We start from the raw sequence: 27,550 nt of genomic DNA, 5'->3' as shown, positions 1-27,550 counted from the left end.
ATTAAGAGAAATTAAAAGAATGTGAAGTAATTGAAATTTTTTTTGATTGAGTTTGAATAGAGTTTAAGGTGTGAGACAACACCATGTGAACAGCGCATGACTGGACTATCTGTTTTGGCTAGTCTTAACTACAGTTAATCCAAGGAGTACAACCCTTATCAGTCACTGCACCAGTTGATTAAAGAAGTTTAAGTTTTATTGGATTTGGAGTGCTCCCCGCGCACACCCTTACCAGAATTTAACTTCTGGATGTGACATCTTAACTATTTATTCATGACACATGAGAGGCTGACCCAGTGCCAAGAGCAAATACACAAACAAAATTGCTGAATGGTCTGTAATTCTGCACTCCTTGAGCAAACATGTTGCATTTCCTAAGTGAAGTGATCCTGGTAGCCATTGGAATGCAGTGGCGCACTCTATACTAGTATTTTTTACCTGGGGTCTGTTAAGGTTTTCCTTGGGTGTAATAGAGTAAAAGAAAAGTATGGGTTGAGCCTTTTTACCACATCCCAGTACAGAAATGGTAAATATCAAATAAATCTGCTGTGACATGTCTAAGGCAGTGGTTCTTAACAGTTTTACTTCTGTGGTCTCCACTTAATCATTAGTGGAACCCGGGGACCCCCACTGATTTATTATTGGTATTAGGGAGCCTCCACTGTGTCCGGGGGGCCTCCACTGAGTCATTACAGGAAGCCGGTGACCCCAGTCTAAGCATTTTTGATGATATCAACAGCAAAACAATACGCAAAGGGCCTTTTGTGTAAGTTTACGTTTCTTGGAATTCTCAAAGGATTTATTTCACGTAGTATCTTTACAACTGCCTATCTTTTTAAGTGGAGAGTCTCCGCATTGGGTTCAGAGACTCTGCAGTCGTAAAGATACTACTTGTAAAAGAGATTTGTGAATTCCCCAAAATCGTAAACTTACACAAAAGTGTAAGTTTACTTTTGTGTATCAGGCCCACAATATACAGAAACAAACATTCATCAAACAAATGATTAAACATTTTATTTATTTCACGCACAAATATAAAAAAAGACAACATTTACCTTTAATAGGCAGGTTGGAGCTTTTAAAAATTCAGTTGAGGTCCCTCATCTTCCATACTATATTCGGTTTGATGCACGTCATTGCTCCCACAGCCAACCTGAGAATACTAACTTACTTTTTAGCCTCCAATTTCATATTACTTCACATTTCCAATTGAAAATTTTCAGCGGTACATTTGTAATGAATGTGCCATTTATATGGTTGAATGGCCTGATTCTGATCGTTGCCCATCACCATCTCAGTATATTTTGATCTAATATAGTGATCTAATATAGTGATGTGTAGGCCTGCCTAGTAAGAATAAGCTACAAAGTAGGGCTGATTATGTCTTCTCTGTTTCTGACTTTATCTTGCTTAACGGTAGTGCTTGCTATTTGGCTTTGCAAAAACAACAGTTGATGCACAGAATGCAGGACAATGTCATACATTCACCCCAGTATGGAGATCTGGGCCTAAATCCATCGTATTGCCATTGTGCAACATTCCGTCCATCATCTTGTGTGTTTTGCTGTTCACCCTATGTCGGAAGGGTATGCCTAGATGTGGCTCCCGTGCTCACTACGCCACTGGAGTCAAGCTATCCTGGCTGAAGACAGCTGATAGCCAGAAACCGGTCCTAGGATGCTTGATTCCAGTCCAGGCAATACATGGCTTGGCAGTTTGGTCTGGACTGTTCCCATGAGGCACAGGGTCAAGACTGATTTGCATATGGCCATGTCTGAACTGGGGTGGCTTGGTGAGCAAAATAACAATGGATTAAACCCAGATCTGTGACTGGGGGTGAATGTTTTGCTATTGTGCAACATTCCGTCCATCATCTTGTGTGTTTTGCTGTTCTCCCTGTGTTGGAAGGGTATGCCCAGATGTGGGTCCCGTGCTCACTATGCCACTGGTGTCAAGCTATCCTGGCTGAACACGGTTGATAGCCAGTAACCGGTTCTAGTATGCTTGATTCCGGTCCAGGGAAGACATGACTTGGCAGTTCGGTCTGGACTGTTCCCATGAGGCACAGGGTCAAGACTGATTTGCATATGGCCAAGTCTGAACTGGGGTGGCTTGGTGAGCAAAATAACAATGGATTAAACTCAGATCTGTGACTGGGGGTGAATGTTTTGCCAATGTGCAACATTCCGTCCATTATCTTGTGTGTTTTGCTGTTCACCCTATCTAGGAAGGGTATGCCCAGACGTGGGTCCCATGCTCACTGCGCCACTGGAGTCAAGCTATCCTGGCTGAAGACAGCCGATAGCCAGAAACCTGTCCTAGGATGCTTGATTCCAGTCCAGGGAAGACATGGCTTGGCAGTTTGGTCTGGACTGTTCCCATTAGGCACAGTGTCAAAACTGATTTGCATATGGCCATGTCTGAACTGGGGTGGCTTGGTGAGCAAATTAACAATGGTTTAAACCCAGATCTTTGACTGGGGGTGAATGTTTTTCCATTATGCAACATTCCGTCCATCATCTTGTGTGTTTTGCTGTTCACCCTATGTGGGAAGGGTATGCCCAGACGTGGGTCCCGTGCTCACTACGCCACTGGAGTCAAGCTATCCTGGCTGAAGACGGCTGATAGCCAGAAACCGGTCCTAGGATGCTTGATTCCGGTCCAGAGAAGACAAGACTTGGCAGTTCGGTCTGGACTGTTCCCATAAGGCACAGGGTCAAGACTGATTTGCATATGGCCATGTCTGAACTGGGTTGGCTTGGTGAGCAAAGTAACAATGGATTAAACCCAGATCTGTGACTGGGGGTGAATGTTTTGCTATTGTGCAACATTCTGTCCATAATCTGGTGTGTTTTGCTGTTCACCCTATATGGGATCCAGACGTGGGCCGTGCTCACTACGCCACTGGAGTCAAGCTTTCCTGGCTGAAGACCGCTGATAGCCAGAAACCGGTCCTAGGATGCTTGATTCCGGTCCAGGGAAGACATGGCTTGGCAGTTCGGTCTGGACTGTTCCCATGAGGCACAGGGTCAAGACTGATTTGCATATGGCCATGTCTGAACTTGGTGAGCAAAATAACGATGGATTAAACTCAGATCTGTGACTGGGGTGAATGTTTTGCCATTGTGCAACATTCGGTCCATGATCTTGTGTGTTTGGCTGCTATTTGGCCTTGGCCTACTCTTATGCTGTCTTGTATACTAATTTTGCTCGTTTACGGGAATAGTGGCCTATGCTTGAGGGACTTCTAAGCTGTCACCATCTTCTGAGCCTTTCTAGGTGAGAAGCCATGTTTTGCTTTTCACTTGTTTTCTGCACCTCGTAGACTGGTATGAGGAACTGGTTCTTGTCAGAGGAATGCACTCGCTCTGCTCCGAAGTCATAACACTCTCCTGGCCAGCTGAAGCTGTGGCCTTGGTGAGGAGTGGTACGTAATCAGATAGGAAAAAGGAACGCAGCTCACAGGAGCCTCTTCTTACTTCTCGACTGGTACTAAAGGGGGTGTCTGGGTTCCGATCACCAGTAGTCCACCACAGGGCAGACGTGCAGCTGTGCGGGTGGAGCGAATGGTACTGCCCTCTCTCCCGATTCGGCCGGAGATACGGGCTCCCCTCTGGCAAAGTGGAAGCTGGATGAGCAGACAGTTGGTGAGGTACTCCACTAATTCTTATATTCCTACTGTTCTTGCCTAACTATCTTCTTATCTTTTCAGGTTCTATACATTTATATACATATAAGTACTATATATGTTTCACTGATTGCATTTAGCAATTGCTTAGGTGCTAGTTCAAAGAAGGCCTACCATATATCAATTTTTTCTAATGTAATAAAAGAAACCCAGAGCATATAATTATCTGTCTGTTTTCCTTGTGGCGGGAGTACTGGCCCTTTTTTGACCAAATGCTAGTTGTAGAAGGATGGGTAAATTCCCTTCTGGCAAGTAATTGTGATACAGAAGGTTGACCTGCTCCCAGCAAGGAGCGAAATTCGAATTCTACCACCCCCAGCCTTGGTGTGAGAGGTGTTATGTGTATGTGTGTTGAATATATGTAATTCTTCCTAGGTGAGTATTCTGTGGCGGAGTGGAGCGGTAAATTGCTTCACGCGCAGTGCCTCTCACTAGGGGGATTGATATGGTGTGCGAGTACTCTTGGCAAGGGCTATAGAATTGTAATTATTATTGTTCCTATCTTGGGTAAGTATTGTGGAGTGTTGTATCTTTTGGGTCCCAAGAAGAATAAGCTTGTATGTCCTGATTATTGGCAAAAGATCAGGCCATTACATTTTGGCGTCACAAACATGATCGAAGGGGTGGATTCTAAGGGGAGAAAAGAGGATTATGTTTTCTAGGAAAGCAAAGGTTGACTCGCAGTTGTCTATGGAAATTTCCAGATGGGAATCGACTCCGTGTGGAGTACTGGCCCATGAGTGGGCTAATAGTGCTGGTTTGAGTGAAAACTGGAATGCGTGTTTGTTAGAAGCCGAACCGGCTCAGGTGGTTGTATGTCTACAAAAAGTGCCTGTAAGAAGAGGAGATGAGATTCCTATATTAGGAAGGAGAGGGTGGATTCTCTTAAATGCATGTGGAATAATACATGAGAAATATGTGCAGCTGCAGCGTATGTGTAAAGGATTTGAAGAACAGTATGTTGAAGCAAAGAATGCCACTACGTTGTTAACATATCAGAATAAATTATTGTTGGATAAGATAGAGACTTACCAGACCGTAGCCGAGAGGGCTGCGGTGCGCATTGCAAAGTACAAATATAGGAACAGGCGAGGGAGAATTAATAGGAGAAATATACATTCAGCTATTGGAAAGGCAGGACTTGACTGGGATCCCGAGGAGTGGGATGGAAATATCTGGGATTCTTCAGAGTTTTCAGGCTTTGGCGAGGAAGATAACAAGAAAGAGGTGCCTATTAAGACTGAGAAAGAGAATAAATCAGAAGGGCCCAGAGAGGTGAATGAGCAGTCGATACATCGAAAAAAGTTGCAGGGTGGTCCACAATACCCCCAAGGGGTAGCTTTAGATAGTTTGGAGGATTTTATGCAACAAGAGATTAATGACATCTTGGACAGGTTTCGGCAGAAACCTGGTGAATATTTACTCACATGGATGGTTCGCATCTATGATTTGGGTGCCGCAGGCGTGATGTTAGACCGAGGAGATGCAGTGAAATTTTGTACGTTAAGCACAGAACCAACAGTTCAAGAACAATTTGGAAATTATGCACTCGTTGACCAGATTAGTTTATTACAACTAGCTGTGACTGAATGTAGTCATAAATACCCAACTGAATCAGACTGGCCAATAAATGAGAAACATTGGTATACTTTGAGAGACGCGACACAGAGACTGAAGGAAGAGGTGATGAAAACCTCTATTTTCTTAGATCAAGCACATAGATTGATGGAAGGATTGCTTAATACTTTGTGTGAAATAAGATCCTTCGTACTGCTCCTCCTGCTTATAAGCAGGTGATGATGACATTGTTAATAAATCAGACTGCAAATTAGCACAAGGGGTGGAGGTAGTTTGTGAGTTGAGCGAACTAGGAGAGTGGATGAAATTCGAAAGACCTTCTAGACCTGAAACTCACACAGATAATAACAGACTGACTAGACGAGATTTATTTACAGCTTTACTGAATGATGGGGTGAAGAAAGAGGAAATAGACGGGTTACCTACTACAAATTTATGGAGCATGTTTCGAAAAAGGGATTTAGACAGGAAAGAAGGGAGCAGGAGAATTAACAAACAGATTCATGAACGGAGACATTCAGATGAAAGTGGTGATGAGTCATATAGGGGGAGAAGGAAAGAATCCCCAGAATATAGAACAAGGCATGAGAAGGAAAACTCTTTAGATCGCAAAGTCAGAAGTGAAAGAGGTAGATCCCCGGAACAGAGAATGAGGAATGAAAGAGGGAGATCCTTAGATCGAAGAATGCATAGCGACAGAGATATGAGAAATTCATATTACGAAGAGAGAGTGTACGAGGAAGATGTGCTTCCCAAACGATATGAAAGTCTCTACCCTGATTTGTCTTGGGCGCAGAATAAGAGTAAAAATGACTAGGAAATAGGTCAAGCTCCAGTACAGAATTGAGCTCGCAAACATAATAGACCCTATGTGGATATAGAGATTTTTTGGAAACATCTTAATGTACAAAGGGCTCGAGCCCTAGTAGATACGGGAGCGTAGGCCACTTTAATATATGGAAATCCCAAGAAATTTAGAAGACAGTATTTTACAATTACAGGTTTAGGTGGTAAAGAGACCCCGGCAGTGCAAACTAATGTTAAATTAACATTTGGAAGGATACCAAAAAGAGAATATAGTGTATTAGTTGTGCCCCTTTCTGAATATATCATCGGAATTAACATTTTAAAAGGAATGACTTTGCGTTTAGATGACGGGTACTATCAGTTTGGAACAAAACGTTACATTTCAGCTAACACAGTGAGAGTAGAAAAGCCCTCCTGTGAAGGTGCCTCAGGCGACCAAGGTGGTTCCTATGAAACAATATAGAATTCCTGGTGGGCATGATGAAATCAGTGCCACAATTCAAGACTTGATAGACGCATGAGTAGTGGTCCAAATTACTACCACTTGGAACAATCCTGTATGGCCGGTGCGCAAAAATGACAATTAATTGCGCATTATGGTGGATTATCGCAAACTGAATAAACCTACACTATCTTTGACTGTTGCCGTCCCTGACACTGTTACTTTGATAGAAAGAATTCAGAGACATACAGGGACTTGGAATGCAACTATTGATATTGCCAATGCTTTCTTTTCAATTCCTATAACTCCAGAATGTCAGGAACAATTCAGTTTTTCAACGCTTGGCAGACAAATGACATTTCGAAGTCTGCTCCAGGGCTATTTGCATAGTCCGACGATATGTCACCGGCTGGTGGCAGAGAATTTAGATGAGGTACCGGTAATTCCTGGAGTGCAGCTTTGTCATTACATTGATGACATAATGATCCAAGGTGAGACGCAAGAGCAAGTCCAAATTCAGTTACATCGAAATGTAACTCATTTGCAAGGCAAAGGGTGGGAAATGAATCCTGACAAATTGCAAGGTCCAGCACAAAATATAAATTCTTTGGGTATTCAGTGGCATGAGGGAATTCGAAAAGTGGTTCCTCAAGTGAGACAGAAAATTAAAGAATTTGCAGTACCCCGAAACAGAAAAGAGACTTAGAGATTCATTGGTTTGTTTGGATTTTGGAGACCGCATATTCCCCATTTAAGTCAAATTTTGGCCCCTTTGTCTAGAGTCACTCGAAAGAAGAATGCGTTTGAGTGGGGTGAGACACAGCAGACCGCATTTGAATTAGCAAAAGAGGCTATTCAGCATGCTTTTGATTTGTGGCCGGTGCGAGATGCCGGTGCCGGGGCGATGTTGATTTGAATGTGACTGTACAGGGTCCAAATGCAAATTGGAGTTTATGGCAAAAGCAAGGTAGGACGAAAGTACCTTCAGGGTTTTGGACGAAAAAGTTGCCAGACGCTGGTGAGCGATATACACCTTTTGAAAAACAATTGCTTGCATGTTACTGGGCTTTAGTGAATACGAAACAATTGACTTTGGAACATGTTGTCATCTTGAGACCTGAGATTCCAATAATGCAATGGGTTATGAGCTCTCCTAAAACTCACAGAATTGGACACGCATAGGAAGCCAGTGTGATTAAATGGAAGTGGTACATACAGGATAGGGCTTGGGTAGGTCCTAAAGGCACAGCGATGTTACATGAGCAGGTGGCGCAGGCATACCTATAGTGCAGGAATCTCCTGTTAAGTGGGGTAGACCATTTAGCGATCTTTCCGCAGAGGATAAAAAGCATATGTGGTTTACGGATGGTTCAGCCAGTTATGTTGGAGCAAAGAGACAATGGAAAGCAGTGTCATACAACCCTGTTACCCAGAAATTGTTGAGCACGACCGGTGAAGGAACATTATTCAGTTTGTAGAACTTTATGCTGTTTACCAAGCTTTAAAACAAGAGTTTGTCATGTCTATACCGACTCGTGGTCTACTGCTAATGGGTTAGCCACATGGCTCTCCACATGGCATGCTCACAGTTGGTTAATTCATTCTAAAGAAGTATGTGGAAAAGAACTATGGAAGGGAGTGTGGGATATGCTCCCCCAAAGTACTGTGACTGTATATCATGTTGATGTTCATTGTTCAATTGATTCACTTGATAGGTGGTTTAACCTCATTGCAGACGAAAATGCTAAAATCTCTGAGGCAGAGGTGGAGACACAGAATTCTGACCTGGTTGGATTGGCGAGGTGGGCACATCAGAAGTGTGGACATTTTGGAGAACAAATCACTAGCAAGTGGGCAGCAGATAGAGCGATACACCTTCAATGACATGATTAAAACGGTAATTTTGCAGTGTCCCATTTGCCAACATTCCCGACGTCGAGTGATACCGCAGATAGAGGGAGCTAATGCACATTGTTTTGCATAAAAGATCTCCTCACACTACTTTTTAATAGTACCAGCCCGGGGGTCCATTAAAGTTATTTGTTACCCAACGAGCCAGGTATTTTTTAACATCGTAATTTTTAAACCCCACCTTTCACTCACATAGTAAATATAAAATAAAACTCACTTGCACCACACATAGTCTGTATTAGTGCTCCCGCGTAGTCGTTGGTAGCAGCACGCCGTACCCCGTAGAGGGGTACGAGGACCCCAATGATGAAGCATGACACCAAGGGGCCTGTTGTTGTGTGAGGGGTACCAAAAACACCAGGGTGTCCCCCACCATTGTAGGAAACACCTTTTCTGAAGGATTGGATTCCTTTTGTTTAATTGTCCACTTATTTAATAACCATCGGTTTAAGGTGTGATTTGGGCTAGTCTAATTTTGAATAATCACTCGATTCTTTGTGTTTACTGACACTCTTTTAACATGTGGTCAGTATATTCCTCTTTCATAATGGCACATACAGAGAAGATTTAAAACGAGTAGCTTCTGTCTGTAATTGGGATTTTGTAGAGCTCTATGACGAGATGTTCTCTCTCTCGATACAGTTGTGCTTTTGCAGACCATTTGATGTTATTTCCTTTATTTGAATACGTTCAACAAGTACCCCAGCGTTACACTTACGTGGGTTTCTCAGTTTGTAGTCTGGGGTAGTATATTTGCTAAGCCTTGGGCACTTTGTATTTACAACAAGGGGGGGTGAGGGACAGAGTCTCTGAATTAAGCAGAAAGCTCTCACCCAGTCAAGAGATCAGGGCTAGATCCAACACCGTTTTTTAGCTCACTGCACCATCCCAGTTTCAGAACCTGGCTGTATGCAAATTAGTCTGTTCCTGTCCCAGTGCATGATGGGAACAGGGCAAACCAAACTACAAAAGCCAATTCTTACACTGGGAAGGAAACAAGCTCCCGGGGACCGGTTTCTGGCATTACAGCCGTCTTCGGCCCGGTTTGCTTGAATCCTGATGGTGAAATGAGCAAGGGTCTCACATCTGAGAATACCCTTCCACACTTAGGGTGGACAAAAATATTTACAACAAGGGGTGGTGAGGGACAGAGTCTCTGAATTAAGCAGAAAGCTCTCACCCAGTCAAGAGATCAGGGCTAGATCCAACACCGTTTTTTAGCTCACTGCACCATCCCAGTTTCAGAACCTGGCTGTATGCAAATTAGTCTGTTCCTGTCCCAGTGCATGATGGGAACAGGGCAAACCAAACTACAAAAGCCAATTCTTACACTGGGAAGGAAACAAGCTCCCGGGGACCGGTTTCTGGATCGTTTTTGGCCACTATAGGTGTGGCAGGGTATACTCAGACATGAGTCCCTTTCTCACTGCTCCATCAGGATTCAAGCAAGCCGGGCCGAAGAAGGCTGAAATGCCAGAAACCGGTCCCCGGTAGCTTGTCTCCTTTCTGGTGAAGAATTGGCTTGGTAGTTTAGTCTGCCCTGTTCCCATGATGCACTGGGCCAGGGACAGACTGATTTGCATATAGCCAGGTTCTGAGCTGGGATGGGGCAGTGAGATAAATAACGGTGATGGATCAAGCCCTGATCTTTGGACTGGGTAAGAGTGGTCTGTTTAACTCAGACACTCTGTTCATCACCACCCCCTTTTCTAAATCGTTTTTGGCCACTATAGGTGTGGCAGGGTATACTCAGACATGAGTCCCTTTCTCACTGCTCCATCAGGATTCAAGCAAGCCGGGCCGAAGAAGGCTGAAATGCCAGAAACCGGTCCCCGGTAGCTTGTCTCCTTTCTGGTGAAGAATTGGCTTGGTAGTTTAGTCTGCCCTGTTCCCATGATGCACTGGGCCAGGGACAGACTGATTTGCATATAGCCAGGTTCTGAGCTGGGATGGGGCAGTGAGATAAATAACGGTGATGGATCAAGCCCTGATCTTTGGACTGGGTAAGAGTGGTCTGTTTAACTCAGACACTCTGTTCATCACCACCCCCTTTTCTAAATCGTTTTTGGCCACTATAGGTGTGGCAGGGTATACTCAGACATGAGTCCCTTTCTCACTGCTCCATCAGGATTCAAGCAAGCCGGGCCGAAGAAGGCTGAAATGCCAGAAACCGGTCCCCGGTAGCTTGTCTCCTTTCTGGTGAAGAATTGGCTTGGTAGTTTAGTCTGCCCTGTTCCCATGATGCACTGGGCCAGGGACAGACTGATTTGCATATAGCCAGGTTCTGAGCTGGGATGGGGCAGTGAGATAAATAACGGTGATGGATCAAGCCCTGATCTTTGGACTGGGTAAGAGTGGTCTGTTTAACTCAGACACTCTGTTCATCACCACCCCCTTTTCTAAATCGTTTTTGGCCACTATAGGTGTGGCAGGGTATACTCAGACATGAGTCCCTTTCTCACTGCTCCATCAGGATTCAAGCAAGCCGGGCCGAAGAAGGCTGAAATGCCAGAAACCGGTCCCCGGTAGCTTGTCTCCTTTCTGGTGAAGAATTGGCTTGGTAGTTTAGTCTGCCCTGTTCCCATGATGCACTGGGCCAGGGACAGACTGATTTGCATATAGCCAGGTTCTGAGCTGGGATGGGGCAGTGAGATAAATAACGGTGATGGATCAAGCCCTGATCTTTGGACTGGGTAAGAGTGGTCTGTTTAACTCAGACACTCTGTTCATCACCACGCCCTTTTCTAAATCGTTTTTGGCCACTATAGGTGTGGCAGGGTATACTCAGACATGAGTCCCTTTCTCACTGCTCCATCAGGATTCAAGCAAGCCGGGCCGAAGAAGGCTGAAATGCCAGAAACCGGTCCCCGGTAGCTTGTCTCCTTTCTGGTGAAGAATTGGCTTGGTAGTTTAGTCTGCCCTGTTCCCATGATGCACTGGGCCAGGGACAGACTGATTTGCATATAGCCAGGTTCTGAGCTGGGATGGGGCAGTGAGATAAATAACGGTGATGGATCAAGCCCTGATCTTTGGACTGGGTAAGAGTGGTCTGTTTAACTCAGACACTCTGTTCATCACCACCCCCTTTTCTAAATCGTTTTTGGCCACTATAGGTGTGGCAGGGTATACTCAGACATGAGTCCCTTTCTCACTGCTCCATCAGGATTCAAGCAAGCCGGGCCGAAGAAGGCTGAAATGCCAGAAACCGGTCCCCGGTAGCTTGTCTCCTTTCTGGTGAAGAATTGGCTTGGTAGTTTAGTCTGCCCTGTTCCCATGATGCACTGGGCCAGGGACAGACTGATTTGCATATAGCCAGGTTCTGAGCTGGGATGGGGCAGTGAGATAAATAACGGTGATGGATCAAGCCCTGATCTTTGGACTGGGTAAGAGTGGTCTGTTTAACTCAGACACTCTGTTCATCACCACCCCCTTTTCTAAATCGTTTTTGGCCACTATAGGTGTGGCAGGGTATACTCAGACATGAGTCCCTTTCTCACTGCTCCATCAGGATTCAAGCAAGCCGGGCCGAAGAAGGCTGAAATGCCAGAAACCGGTCCCCGGTAGCTTGTCTCCTTTCTGGTGAAGAATTGGCTTGGTAGTTTAGTCTGCCCTGTTCCCATGATGCACTGGGCCAGGGACAGACTGATTTGCATATAGCCAGGTTCTGAGCTGGGATGGGGCAGTGATATAAATAACGGTGATGGATCAAGCCCTGATCTTTGGACTGGGTAAGAGTGGTCTGTTTAACTCAGACACTCTGTTCATCACCACCCCCTTTTCTAAATCGTTTTTGGCCACTATAGGTGTGGCAGGGTATACTCAGACATGAGTCCCTTTCTCACTGCTCCATCAGGATTCAAGCAAGCCGGGCCGAAGAAGGCTGAAATGCCAGAAACCGGTCCCCGGTAGCTTGTCTCCTTTCTGGTGAAGAATTGGCTTGGTAGTTTAGTCTGCCCTGTTCCCATGATGCACTGGGCCAGGGACAGACTGATTTGCATATAGCCAGGTTCTGAGCTGGGATGGGGCAGTGAGATAAATAACGGTGATGGATCAAGCCCTGATCTTTGGACTGGGTAAGAGTGGTCTGTTTAACTCAGACACTCTGTTCATCATCACCCCCTTTTCTAAATCGTTTTTGGCCACTATAGGTGTGGCAGGGTATACTCAGACATGAATCCCTTTCTCACTGCTCCATCAGGATTCAAGCAAGCCGGGCCGAAGAAGGCTGAAATGCCAGAAACCAGTCCCCGGTAGCTTGTCTCCTTTCTGGTGAAGAATTGGCTTGGCAGTTTAGTCTGCCCTGTTCCCATGATGCACTGGGCCAGGGACAGACTGATTTGCATATAGCCAGGTTCTGAGCTGGGATGGGGCAGTGAGATAAATAACGGTGATGGATCAAGCCCTGATCTTTGGACTGGGTAAGAGTGGTCTGTTTAACTCAGACACTCTGTTCATCACCACCCCCTTTTCTAAATCGTTTTTGGCCACTATAGGTGTGGCAGGGTATACTCAGACATGAGTCCCTTTCTCACTGCTCCATCAGGATTCAAGCAAGCCGGGCCGAAGAAGGCTGAAATGCCAGAAACCGGTCCCCGGTAGCTTGTCTCCTTTCTGGTGAAGAATAGGCTTGGTAGTTTAGTCTGCCCTGTTCCCATGATGCACTGGGCCAGGGACAGACTGATTTGCATATAGCCAGGTTCTGAGCTGGGATGGGGCAGTGAGATAAATAACGGTGATGGATCAAGCCCTGATCTTTGGACTGGGTAAGAGTGGTCTGTTTAACTCAGACACTCTGTTCATCACCACGCCCTTTTCTAAATCGTTTTTGGCCACTATAGGTGTGGCAGGGTATACTCAGACATGAGTCCCTTTCTCACTGCTCCATCAGGATTCAAGCAAGCCGGGCCGAAGAAGGCTGAAATGCCAGAAACCGGTCCCCGGTAGCTTGTCTCCTTTCTGGTGAAGAATTGGCTTGGTAGTTTAGTCTGCCCTGTTCCCATGATGCACTGGGCCAGGGACAGACTGATTTGCATATAGCCAGGTTCTGAGCTGGGATGGGGCAGTGAGATAAATAACGGTGATGGATCAAGCCCTGATCTTTGGACTGGGTAAGAGTGGTCTGTTTAACTCAGACACTCTGTTCATCACCACCCCCTTTTCTAAATCGTTTTTGGCCACTATAGGTGTGGCAGGGTATACTCAGACATGAGTCCCTTTCTCACTGCTCCATCAGGATTCAAGCAAGCCGGGCCGAAGACGGCTGAAATGCCAGAAACCGGTCCCCGGTAGCTTGTCTCCTTTCTGGTGAAGAATTGGCTTGGTAGTTTAGTCTGCCCTGTTCCCATGATGCACTGGGCCAGGGACAGACTGATTTGCATATAGCCAGGTTCTGAGCTGGGATGGGGCAGTGAGATAAATAACGGTGATGGATCAAGCCCTGATCTTTGGACTGGGTAAGAGTGGTCTGTTTAACTCAGACACTCTGTTCATCACCACCCCCTTTTCTAAATCGTTTTTGGCCACTATAGGTGTGGCAGGGTATACTCAGACATGAGTCCCTTTCTCACTGCTCCATCAGGATTCAAGCAAGCCGGGCCGAAGAAGGCTGAAATGCCAGAAACCGGTCCCCGGTAGCTTGTCTCCTTTCTGGTGAAGAATTGGCTTGGTAGTTTAGTCTGCCCTGTTCCCATGATGCACTGGGCCAGGGGACAGACTGATTTGCATATAGCCAGGTTCTGAGCTGGGATGGGGCAGTGAGATAAATAACGGTGATGGATCAAGCCCTGATCTTTGGACTGGGTAAGAGTGGTCTGTTTAACTCAGACACTCTGTTCATCACCACCCCCTTTTCTAAATCGTTTTTGGCCACTATAGGTGTGGCAGGGTATACTCAGACATGAGTCCCTTTCTCACTGCTCCATCAGGATTCAAGCAAGCCGGGCCGAAGAAGGCTGAAATGCCAGAAACCGGTCCCCGGTAGCTTGTCTCCTTTCTGGTGAAGAATTGGCTTGGTAGTTTAGTCTGCCCTGTTCCCATGATGCACTGGGCCAGGGACAGACTGATTTGCATATAGCCAGGTTCTGAGCTGGGATGGGGCAGTGAGATAAATAACGGTGATGGATCAAGCCCTGATCTTTGGACTGGGTAAGAGTGGTCTGTTTAACTCAGACACTCTGTTCATCACCACCCCCTTTTCTAAATCGTTTTGGGCACTTTGTGGGCAGAAGCACCGACGTATTATTTACACCATACATTCTTGGTAAAAGGGACACTAAAAGATGACTTGCACCTTTCACATGTGACGGGGAGGAACATGGATGGGTGATTAATGTTATCATGTCTCCCACAGCGATGTTGGTGTCCGTTCAATGGCAGATGGTACTAGTTACTGCATTTTGATGTAGTCTTCTTAAACAGACACTTGGCGTGCAGTCTCCAAGTATTCCAAGCAGCCCCATTCTAGCTACGTTTAAATATTTCTATTTTAACTATTCCTAGTAGAAAATAAACTCATCTGAAAGAATCGTGCGAACATCTCGTTGGGGAGAGTCCTCACCCAAAAACGAAAACAGCTCGCGGGTGCTTGCCTGGATTACTACAGTTCCCTCTGTTCGGGATTACCTCAGGATGTTCTGTGGGCTACTGTGCAGCCAGGATGATTCTGGAGCTTCAAATTAAGTCATGCCACACCTGTTAATGAATCAGGATCATTGGTTGCTACCGATCCAAGCAAGAAGCTTAATCAGCCCATTTTGTCCATTGTCTCCTTCCAGTGTTAGTGAATTCGTAAAACATATGCACATTGTTTGCATCTGCATAAGAAGAATTCCCTTTTCTTCAGAGTCAATTCAGGTTAAAAGTGTGTCTTATTTACTTTTTTATATTAACTTTAAATATAGGCTAGTTATGTTTCTTGTGCTTATAGTTCGCATTCAAAATCATTTTGAAATTACTGTTGCAAACTGTTGTATCTGAAAGAGACACGTTAGTGATAGATTCCTTACTTTAGAATATCCCCAGGCGTCAGACTGGATCCGGAAAGTTTTGCGTAGCAGTACCCTTGCGCGTCGGTAGGCGTCGTCTGCGGCTCCGCGTCCGTCGTCGGCGTCGTGGGCGCCGTGATGACGTCGTCGGAGTACTTAGACGCCGCTCCGCGTGCTGACGTCAGTTCTTCTTTTTTCCGCGCCAGCCAGCGCAGATCTGGAAAAAGCAGTTCCCTAGTCATTTTTTGACTAACTTTTTGGATCTTTTGATCTATTTTGAAGTCTTCACGACTCCGACGGTGCCGTTAGGGATGCCCGGCTTCAAGCACTGCGACGAGTGCGAACGCCTCATGTCGATTACGGATCCGCACCGCCTGTGCCTGACGTGTTTGGGCGTCGACCATGACGACGAGGCCTGCTCCGACTGTCGGGCCCTCTCGAGGAAGGCCAGGCGGGAGCGGTCCCGCAGGCGACTCGAGATCCGCCAGTCGGCCCCACGCCGTGTGAGGTCCCGGTCCCACGGGAGGTCGAGGGACAGGTCGCGGGAGCGGAGCCGTCACAGCTCCGGGAGTCGGCGCCACTCCTCCGGGTCCAAGTCGTCAGGTAAGAAGCATAAGAAGTCGAAGAGACATCATCGCTCTTCCGACTCCCCCCGACGCTCGCGCAATGCGGCCGGGGGTTCTGGTGACACCGCCCACGCGGCTCCTCAGGAGTCGCGGGCGCCGCGTTCGGCTCCATACCCCCCGGTCCCTGGGCTGAACGCGACGCCGGAGGAGATAGAGCGCTTCCTCATGGCCATGAGGTCCCTTTCTTCTCCGACGGGTTCCGCGGCGCCTTCGGGCCCAGCGAACCCGTCTGGGGGCCCTAGTGGGTCGGGGGCTGCGACCCCGACGCCGTCAGGTGCTTCGGCCTCGACGCCGCCGGCGTCTTCGGCGCCGGCGCCGCAGGTCTCCACGATCCCGACGCCTCCGCTGCCCTCGGGCTCGGCGCCGCAGGGTTCAGCGGTCCCGGCGTCGTCGGTGCCTTCGGGCCCGACGCCGCAGGGTGCCGTTCGGCCCTCGTCGGGCGCTGGAACGTCCCCGGTGGACCTTACGACACCCCCGGGGTCGGTCCGTGTGGTGTCCCCTCCGGCGTCGGCCTCGGCCGACGCCGTCCCCAATGCCTCCTCTGTATGGGTTCCGGCGTCGGGACGGAGCCTGTCGGCGCCGATCTCGACGCCGGTCGGGGATTTCCATCCCTATGATCCATCCTCATTCACTTACGACCCTGAGTCTCAGGAGATGGGGGAAGAGGAGGATTGGGAGGGGTCTGAGGACCCTCTGACAAGGGAATGTCAGTCTAACATGGACTGGACAGGAGACCTTGGGGAGGCCAGTGGCCTGGACACCTCTCCAGACACTGGATTCGTCTCTCCTCCTTCCGTGGCTTCGGAGGAGGGCGCGACATATAGTGTGGTGTTGATGAGGGCTGCTAAGGCGTTGGGCCTTGAGCTCCCCGTCGCGGCCGTGAGGATTAACCTCCTCACTGAGGTCCTTAAGCCGCAGTCATGCTCCATGGAGCCTATGCTGCCGTTTAATGAGGCCTTGTCTTTTGCGCACTTGGTCCAGGCCCTCTACAGGTTCGCCTGTAGATAGGAACGTGGCCAGACGCCACCGCCCGGCTCCGGGCGACCCATGATTCCTGTCCACCCACCCCACCCCCGAGAGTCTGGTTATCCAGGCCTCTAACTCCCAGACCGCCTTCCCCTCGGCTCCCCCTGACCGGGAATCCAAGAGGTACGAGGCCTTTGGCAAAAAGGTATTCTCGTCCCTTAGCTTGGGACTGCGGTCTTCCAACACCGCATGCCTCTTGGGCCGTTACACCCATTCTATATGGGAAACGGTGGCGGAATTGCTGCCAGAGTGTCCGTTGGAGGTACGGGCCAAACTCGGCCAAGCCCTAGTGGAGGGCCGGGACGCAGCGAAGTATACGATCAGGTGCGGACTGGATACAACTGACTCGCTGGGCAGAGCGATGGCTACGACGGTGGCGATTCGACGCCACGCCTGGCTCAGATCCGCCAACTTCTCGGCTGATGTCCAGAATACCCTCATGGACATGCCGTTCGAAGGCCGTCGCCTCTTTGGCGACAAGGCAGACCACGCGCTCGTACGCTTTAAGGACTCCAGGGCTACGGCCAAGTCCTTGGGCCTCTCGGCCCCGCGCCAGCAAGTGGGTGCCTTTCGCCCCTTTCGTGGCCAAGGAATGGGCGTCCCCACGCGTGCCGCCAGCCACTCGCCGCAAACTGTCGTCCAGCGCGGCGGCGTGCCCTAGACCCAGGAGACTGGATGGTAGCGTTGGACTTGCAGGATGCGTATTTCCACATCCCCGTCCTGCTGGCCCACCGGCGTTACCTGCGGTTCACGGTAGGCCTCGAGCACTTTCAATTTACTGTGCTCCCCTTCGGCCTTACCAGCGCCCCACGGGTGTTCACGAAGGTGATGGCGGTGGTCGCAGCTCACCTGCGCAGGTTAGGGGTTTCAGTCTTCCCCTACCTAGACGACTGGTTGTTGAAGGCGGGCTCGCCCCAGGCAGTCGTCAACCACCTCCAGACTACGGCGGATCTCCTGCACAGGCTGGGATTTTCCATCAATGTGCCGAAGTCACACCTGTGCCCCTCTCAGAAGCTCCTTTTCATCGGAGCAGTTCTCGACTCGGCGCAGTTTCGGGTTTACCCGCCCGAACAGTGAGTCCGGGATATTCAGGCCCTGATTCCGATCTTCGGGCCGTTATCCCGGGTTTCGGTCAGGCTGACGCTGCGGCTTCTGGGGCTGATGGCCTCCTGCATCCTTCTGGTGCATCACGCACGGTGGCGGATGCGGGCTCTGCAGTGGGACCTGAAGTTTCAGTGGGCCCAGCACCGGGGCAACCTTTCCGACCATGTCCTGATCTCGGAGGGCACTGCGAGACAGCTGCAGTGGTGGCTCACGGACCGCGATTGGGTCAACGGCAGATCCCTCTCCCTTCCCCAACCGGAGCACGTAGTTGTGACGGACGCGTCCCTCCAGGGCTGGGGTGGCCACTTGGGAGAGGCGGAGATCAGAGGACTCGGGTCTCCGGCGGAGTCCCGGCTCCATATCAATCTGTTGGAGCTGCGGGCGATTCGTCTGGCACTGAAAGCATTCCTCCCGTCTGTCCGAGGGAGTGCAGTGCAGGTGTTCACGGACAACACCACCGCCATGTGGTACTGCAACAAACAGGGCGGTGTGGGGTCGTGGACCCTATGCCAGGAGGCTCTGCGCCTCTGGCAATGGCTGGAACATTTATTTATTTATTTATTTCTGAATTTGTAAAGCGCCTGGTTACACTGTCAGTGTGTCCCCGCGCTGCCAGAAGAGCCAGCTACTCCGTCAGTCAGAACAAGACGGGCTAGTCTTTAGGAAAGAGGAATGTTTTAAGTTTCCTGCGGAAGATGAGCTCCGATGTTTCCACTCTTAAGCTCAGGGGGAGAGAGTTCCATTTGTGTGCCGCCAAAGTACAAAAGGATCTTCCTCCCATTCTGGCTTTCTTGTGTCTGGGGACAGCGAGAAGGCCTGCTCCTAACGAGCGGAGTTGTCGGGTGGGCGTATAGGGGCAGAGAAGGTTCCGAAGGAAGGCTGGGCCCTTGCCATGTACGATCCTGTGACCAATACAAAGGACTTTGAAATCGATTCTTTCCTTGATCGGAAGCCAATGTAGTGTTTGTAGGGATTTTTTTGAGGCGGCTCTTCTGGGCAGCCGGAGGACAAGGCGAGCGGCAGCATTCTGAATTGTCTGCAGTCGCCGCCGACTAGTGGCGTTGGCACCTAGATACAGGGCATTGCCGTAGTCCAGTCTTGACGTGACAAGGGCATGGACCAGGGTCTTCCTAGATGATTCTGGGAGCAGGTCGATGGTTTTGCGGAGTTTCCGTAGAATCGAGAAGCACGTACCAGCTACCCGTCTGGTATGGTAGTCGTAGTCCAATTTTGAGTCCACCCATACTCCAAGATTCTTGACCTGATCACTAGGGGTAGGGAGGGGCCCCAAGGTCTGCGGCCACCAGGCAGATGACCAGACTGAGGGGGGTTTTCCAACAATCAGCACCTCAGTCTTGTCACCGTTAAGACGGAGGCAGTTCTTCGCCATCCATCCAGCCAGCTCCTGGAGGCATGCTGAGAAGTTCGCGGCGGCTTGTTCAGCAGGTTGGGTCAGAGCGACCACCAACTGTGTGTCGTCTGCGTATGTCACTACTTCCACCCCATAGCGTTCCGCAGTAATAGCCACGGGGGTGACATATAAATTAAAAAGGGTTGGACTGAGACTTGAGCCCTGCGGCACTCCTTGACTGAGGTCAAAGGTGTCGGAGCGTGCTCCTCCTTGCTCCACCGAGAAGCTACGGTTGGTGAGAAAAGATTCCAGCCATGACCAGGCCATGCCTGTCACCCCTCCTTTCTTCAGACACTGTAGCAACGTATGATGTGCTACAGTGTCGAAGGCAGCACTGAGGTCCAGGAGCACTAGTGCTGCCACATGACCGGCGTCCACGTGCTTCCTCAGTGCCTCGGTCGAAAAAAGGAGGGCTGATTCTGTGGAGTGGCGGGCCCGGAAGCCCGATTGGTTGGTATGCAGGAGGCCTCTGGACTCTATGTGTGCTGAGAGTTGTTGGTTAACCAGCTTTTCCGCCAGTTTAGAGAAGAAGGGTAGAAGCGAAATGGGGCGTAGGTTGCTAAGCTGGGACGCACTGATGTTGGGTTTTTTCTTAAGAGGCAGTACGACTGCCTGTTTCCACCCGTGAGGGACCTTGCCAGTGTTAAAAGAGGTAGACAATATGTGGCCAACATAAGGTGCCAGACGAGTCATGGCGCTGGCCAGGAATTTGGCAGGGGCAGGATCGTGCGGGGAGCCTGATTTGATTTCTTTAGCAGTGGCTATCAGGAGGTCCTCCGACGGAACCTGGTATACTGTGAGGCAGTCTTCGATCTTTGCCTCCCAAGTTGCTTCTTCCTGAGGAGGAAGAAGGTTAGAGCCAGTTCTGGCATCATCAGGGAAGCTGTTGTAAATGTTGCGTACTTTTTTGTGGAAAAATTCCGCGATGGCGTTACAGGATTGTGCTGAGGTGTCGGCCTGCTCTAAAGCGGGGGGAGGTGTAGTAATCTCTTTATAGATCCTAAAGAGTTCCTTGGATGAGCAGTTAGCACTATCTATTCGATCAGCGTAGAAGGTCGCTTTAGTTTTCCTAATTTGGAAGTGGTATTCTTTTATGCTAGCTTTGTATACATCTCTTGCCTCTGGTGAGTAGTTCTTTCTCCAGGCGCGTTCGAGCCTCTTACAGGCTGCCTTGGTTTCTCTAAGAGCAGTGCTGAACCAAGGTGCAGTTTTAGTTTGTCGCTCCGGGCCCTTATTGGCCCAAGGGGCAGTGATGTCCAGGGCTTTAGTGATGTGTCCATCCAGGGCCATGCAAGCCCTGTCAACGTCCACTCCTAAGTCTGCGGGGGAACCGTTTAGTAGGAAGTGATGTTCAAAAGAGTCCATGGAGAAACTGGCCCATTTCCTTTGTTGTTTATTGGCGCTATGGTGAGTTTTATTATGGTGAGTCATGACTAGGAAGTGAAAGGGGACTAGGAAGTGATCGGTCCACAGCAAAGGAATGGGAGTGTCCTGCTTCAGATCCTCCAAATTATTAAAAATGGGGTCAAGTAGGTGCCCCTGACGATGAGTCGGGAGGAGGGAGGCAGTTTCTAATTGTAAGGTTTGCAGCTCTTGGCGCAATTCTTGAGCAGCTGATTTGTTGAGGTCTTCGAAGTGGAGATTAAGATCCCCTAGTACAAGGAACTTCCTGTATCTCATAGCCGATGGGGTGACGTTCTGGATGAGATTTTCCGCGAAGTTTCTGCTACCTCCCGGGGGTCTATAGATTAGTAGGCCTTTAATGACCGTATTTTTGTCGATACCGATGGAAAAGGCTCCAGTTTCGCTATCTGTTATATTAGCTGGTTCGAGGGAGCATGTCATATTCATTCTATAGATTATGGCAATGCCACCTCCCCTTCCCTTAGGTCTATCCTGCCTGCAAATTGCATATCCAGGGGGCAGGGCCTCCCTGACTTCAGGGTCTGAGTCTTCGTCCAGCCAAGTTTCAGTGAGGCATAGTATGTCCCATTTGTTGTCTGTTATAAGGTCAAATACTTCTAGTTTATGCTTTTTGAGGGAGCGACAGTTAAGCAGAGCACCACTGATTTTCCTACTGTGCTCTGGTTGGGCGTTGCCGTTGGGCGTACTTGCTTTGGGATGTTTATTGAGGATGAAGCCACAGTGTTCGCAGGGATTTGTAGGACTACGCATACTGAGATCAATACTGTGCTCACATACCTTTAGGTATTTGTTGCGAAGGCTGAGGAGCTCCTCTTTATCGTATCGGTTATCTGGGAGGTGAGGACCAGGAGGTCTGGCCCCGTGCCCCGGTCTGCCGCGGACGGGCGCAGACGGACTTGCCTTAAGCGCGCCTTCGGCGCGCAAACAGTGCTCCCGCTGCGCTCGTCCGCTGCGCTTCCGCTGGCAACACATGATATGGGCGGGGGAGGGCGTGGCCTCGAACGTGGGCGTGGCCTGTGCGTCGCCGGGGAGGCGAGCTGGGGGGCGTTGCAGCCGTCACGAAGGACGCTGTTTGGTCTAAGTTCAGGTAATGTGAAGCAACAAGCTTCTAGATAAGTACACACAGATAAAAGCAATTTTTACAAGTTTTAAAAGAGCGTGTCTCCCGGCGTCTGCCTGCGGAGCTCTGACACTTCTGAAGGCGGCGCACAGCGCGCGCGCTTTTAAGTGTGGTCACGAAAGTGGGCGTGGCCTCGAAAGTGGGCGTGGCCTGTGCGTCGCCGGGGAGGCGAGCTGGGGGGCGTTGCAGCCGTCACGAAGGACGCTGTTTGGTCTAAGTTCAGGTAATGTGAAGCAACAAGCTTCTAGATAAGTACACACAGATAAAAGCAATTTTTACAAGTTTTAAAAGAGCGTGTCTCCCGGCGTCTGCCTGCGGAGCTCTGACACTTCTGAAGGCGGCGCACAGCGCGCGCGCTTTTAAGTGTGGTCACGAAAGTGGGCGTGGCCTCGAAAGTGGGCGTGGCCTGTGCGTCGCCGGGGAGGCGAGCTGGGGGGCGTTGCAGCCGTCACGAAGGACGCTGTTTGGTCTAAGTTCAGGTAATGTGAAGCAACAAGCTTCTAGATAAGTACACACAGATAAAAGCAATTTTTACAAGTTTTAAAAGAGCGTGTCTCCCGGCGTCTGCCTGCGGAGCTCTGACACTTCTGAAGGCGGCGCACAGCGCGCGCGCTTTTAAGTGTGGTCACGAAAGTGGGCGTGGCCTCGAAAGTGGGCGTGGCCTTGCGTCGCCGGGGAGGCGAGCTGGGGGGCGTTGCAGCCGTCACGAAGGACGCTGTTTGGTCTAAGTTCAGGTAATGTGAAGCAACAAGCTTCTAGATAAGTACACACAGATAAAAGCAATTTTTACAAGTTTTAAAAGAGCGTGTCTCCCGGCGTCTGCCTGCGGAGCTCTGACACTTCTGAAGGCGGCGCACAGCGCGCGCGCTTTTAAGTGTGGTCACGAAAGTGGGCGTGGCCTCGAAAGTGGGCGTGGCCTGTGCGTCGCCGGGGAGGCGAGCTGGGGGGCGTTGCAGCTGTCACGAAGGACGCTGTTTGGTCTAAGTTCAGGTAATGTGAAGCAACAAGCTTCTAGATAAGTACACACAGATAAAAGCAATTTTTACAAGTTTTAAAAGAGCGTGTCTCCCGGCGTCTGCCTGCGGAGCTCTGACACTTCTGAAGGCGGCGCACAGCGCGCGTGCTTTTAAGTGTGGTCACGAAAGTGGGCGTGGCCTCGAAAGTGGGCGTGGCCTGTGCGTCGCCGGGGAGGCGAGCTGGGGGGCGTTGCAGCCGTCACGAAGGACGCTGTTTGGTCTAAGTTCAGGTAATGTGAAGCAACAAGCTTCTAGATAAGTACACACAGATAAAAGCAATTTTTACAAGTTTTAAAAGAGCGTGTCTCCCGGCGTCTGCCTGCGGAGCTCTGACACTTCTGAAGGCGGCGCACAGCGCGCGCGCTTTTAAGTGTGGTCACGAAAGTGGGCGTGGCCTCGAAAGTGGGCGTGGCCTGTGCGTCGCCGGGGAGGCGAGCTGGGGGGCGTTGCAGCCGTCACGAAGGACGCTGTTTGGTCTAAGTTCAGGTAATGTGAAGCAACAAGCTTCTAGATAAATACACACAGATAAAAGCAATTTTTACAAGTTTTAAAAGAGCGTGTCTCCCGGCGTCTGCCTGCGGAGCTCTGACACTTCTGAAGGCGGCGCACAGCGCGCGCGCTTTTAAGTGTGGTCACGAAAGTGGGCGTGGCCTCGAAAGTGGGCGTGGCCTGTGCGTCGCCGGGGAGGCGAGCTGGGGGGCGTTGCAGCAGTCACGAAGGACGCTGTTTGGTCTAAGTTCAGGTAATGTGAAGCAACAAGCTTCTAGATAAGTACACACAGATAAAAGCAATTTTTACAAGTTTTAAAAGAGCGTGTCTCCCGGCGTCTGCCTGCGGAGCTCTGACACTTCTGAAGGCGGCGCACAGCGCGCGCGCTTTTAAGTGTGGTCACGAAAGTGGGCGTGGCCTCGATAGTGGGCGTGGCCTGTGCGTCGCCGGGGAGGCGAGCTGGGGGGCGTTGCAGCCGTCACGAAGGACGCTGTTTGGTCTAAGTTCAGGTAATGTGAAGCAACAAGCTTCTAGATAAATACACACAGATAAAAGCAATTTTTACAAGTTTTAAAAGAGCGTGTCTCCCGGCGTCTGCCTGCGGAGCTCTGACACTTCTGAAGGCGGCGCACAGCGCGCGCGCTTTTAAGTGTGGTCACGAAAGTGGGCGTGGCCTCGAAAGTGGGCGTGGCCTGTGCGTCGCCGGGGAGGCGAGCTGGGGGGCGTTGCAGCCGTCACGAAGGACGCTGTTTGGTCTAAGTTCAGGTAATGTGAAGCAACAAGCTTCTAGATAAGTACACACAGATAAAAGCAATTTTTACAAGTTTTAAAAGAGCGTGTCTCCCGGCGTCTGCCTGCGGAGCTCTGACACTTCTGAAGGCGGCGCACAGCGCGCGCGCTTTTAAGTGTGGTCACGAAAGTGGGCGTGGCCTCGAAAGTGGGCGTGGCCTTTGCGTCGCCGGGGAGGCGAGCTGAGGGGCGTTGCAGCCGTCACGAAGGACGCTGTTTGGTCTAAGTTCAGGTAATGTGAAGCAACAAGCTTCTAGATAAGTACACACAGATAAAAGCAATTTTTACAAGTTTTAAAAGAGCGTGTCTGCCTGCGGAGCTCTGACACTTCTGAAGGCGGCGCACAGCGCGCGCGCTTTTAAGTGTGGTCACGAAAGTGGGCGTGGCCTCGAAAGTGGGCGTGGCCTGTGCGTCGCCGGGGAGGCGAGCTGGGGGGCGTTGCAGCCGTCACGAAGGACGCTGTTTGGTCTAAGTTCAGGTAATGTGAAGCAACAAGCTTCTAGATAAGTACACATCAGGGCGTGACTCTGGTGGTTCAACACCTGGCAGGTTCTCTGAACGCCAGGGCGGACGAACTCAGCCGTCGGTGCTCGATGGATCACGAATGGCGTCTGAACTCGGGCGTGGCGCAAGGCCTCTTTCTGCGTTGGGGAGAGCCTTGGCTAGATCTATTCGCCACCGAAGAGAACGCGCAATGTCATCAGTTCTGCGCATTGGAATTTCCAAGGCGGCACTCGCTCGGAGACGCTTTTCGTCGCGAGTGGAGCTGCGGTCTGTTGTACGCCTTTCCGCCTATACCTCTTCTGCCCAGAGTGCTGAAGAAGATCAAGCGCGACCGGGCACAAGTCATCCTTGTGGCTGCGGACTGGGCACAAAGGTACTGGTATCCCGAGCTACTCAGTATGTCAGTCGATCCCCCGGTTCGTCTGCCTCTTCAGGAGGACCTTCTGTCGCAGCAGCAGGGGACGGTCCTCCACCCGAACCTGTCCAGTCTCCACCTCCATGCATGGAGATTGAGCGGCGACAGTTGAGGCCATTTGACTTGCCTCCTGAAGTTTGCAACATTATTCTGGCAGCCAGGCGTCCCTCCACAAAAACGGTATACGCCTGCAGGTGGAACAGATTTGTGGCATGGTGCACAGCAAAGGCTGTGGAACCTCTCAATGCCCCTCTCTCTGAGATTCTTCTCTTCCTTCTTTCTCTTGCCCAGCAGGGCTCTGCTCTGGGCACTATCAAGGGCTATCTTTCGGCTCTTTCAGCCTTTCTGAGGCTGCCTGACCAGCCTTCTCTGTTCAAGTCCCCTATAGTAAACAGATTTCTGAAAGGCATCACTCATACCTTTCCTCCTGTTCCCTTCGTGATGCCTCAGTGGGACTTGAACCTGGTTCTAACATTTCTGATGTGCGCTCCCTTTGAGCCGCTTCATAACTGTCCACTTCGCCTTCTTTCTTTGAAGACTACCTTCCTGGTAGCCATCACCTCTGCCAGGAGAGTGAGTGAGCTCCAGACCCTCTCTTGTAAGCCTCCCTTCCTGTCAGTCCATCCGGACAAGGTTGTTTTGAGGACTAGGCCCTCCTTCTTGCCTAAGGTGGTCACGGCCTTCCACATGGGGCAGTCCATCACATTGCCCACCTTCTTTCCGCCTCCGCACCCCTCGAGAGAGGAGGAGAGGCTCCACCGTCTGGACCCAAAACGTGCGCTCTCGTTTTATCTGGATCGCACACGCCAGTTCCGGGTGGATGATCAACTCTTTGTTGGGTACGCGGGCGCTAAGAAAGGGAAAGCGGTGCACAAGAGGACCATTTCTCGATGGATTATCATGTGCATCCAGGCGTGTTACTCCTTGGCTAAGAAGGAACCACCTGTTGGGCTGCGGGCTCATTCCACTCGAGCCAAGGCCACTACAACTGCCTTGGGCCGAGGTGTGCCCTTGCAGGAAATTTGCCAGGCTGCTACGTGGGCTTCGTTGCACACGTTTGCGAGGCACTACTGCCTGGACAGTCAAGTCCAGAGGGATGGCTACTTCGGCCGTTCCGTTCTCCAGGACTTTCTGGTGTGAATATTGGTTCGCAGACCCACCACCACGGGGATGGTATTGCTGGGGTATCTATTCTAAGGTAAGGAATCTATCACTAACGTGTCTCTTTCAGATGCACAAGTTACTACTTGTGTAACGATATATCTGTAAGAGACATTAGTTAGTGATAGATTCCTTACCGACCCACCCATCCTCCCCGTTCTGCGAACCGATATCTAGGGTTAAGGTCATCCCCTTTCAGGGCCCTAGTTTCTTGGCACCAGTGTCGGTTTTTGTCATGGCTCTGCGCTTCTGGCGCGGAAAAGCTGTGGCTTATAACTGACGTCAGCACGCGGAGGCGGCGTCTAAGTACTCCGACGACGTCATCACGGCGCCCACGACGCCGACGACGGACGCAGAGCCGCAGACGACGCCTACCGACGCGCAAGGGTACTGCTACGCAAAACTTTCCGGATCCAGTCTGACGCCTGGGGATATTCTAAGGTAAGGAATCTATCACTAACTAATGTCTCTTACAGATATATCGTTACACAAGTAGTAACTTGTGCGACACGGTAAAATTGTAGGTGGCTACAATTTGAGTGCTTTGTTAGCTGGTGATTTATTCTTATCTCGTTCACAAATAATAACATTTTTGACACAAATGAATGGCATATCGTTAAAGAAAAACGAATCACTAACACGGTTGTTACATCGGTAAATGTTTCTTCTTTTTTACATTTTATTTCAAGCATATAGCACAAATATAGGTGGCTGCATATGTTTATTTTTCTTTTTGTGCCTGCAATGAAAAAACATACCAGATTGATAACGCCAGAACTATTGGTTTTGCTAATGTTTGCTTCCTTCCTCCTGGCTTCTTCGCCATTAAACACTCTTGGTTGTCTGTGTGCTTTAAAAGACTAATGGCTTAAAAGACGGCTAGTGGAATCATTGCTAAATCGAAAACTGAAGATGAGTGGGTGTGTTTAGTCAAGTAACATCTGAACACCTGATGGGTCTCTTGTATGGGACATATCAGTTTTCATGCTTTCGGTGTGTCTGAAATAAGGACCTGTTTTAATTGTGTAGAAATAGTAAAATACAAGAATGATCAC

General features: G+C 49.8%; 1 protein-coding gene across 1 annotated transcript in view; it reads left to right on the top strand.

Moving 5' to 3' along the window:
- Nucleotides 1–27,550, top strand: part of SMC1B (structural maintenance of chromosomes 1B) — a 2,420,665-nt gene that overhangs the window by 1,576,725 nt on the left and 816,390 nt on the right. The window lies entirely within an intron of this gene.

This window comes from Lissotriton vulgaris, chromosome 1_2, assembly GCF_964263255.1.
Source record: "Lissotriton vulgaris chromosome 1_2, aLisVul1.2, whole genome shotgun sequence".
Taxonomy (NCBI): domain Eukaryota; kingdom Metazoa; phylum Chordata; class Amphibia; order Caudata; family Salamandridae; genus Lissotriton; species Lissotriton vulgaris.
The sequence above is the reverse complement of the archived record's forward strand: the minus strand, read 5'-3'. Positions and strand labels throughout refer to the sequence as shown.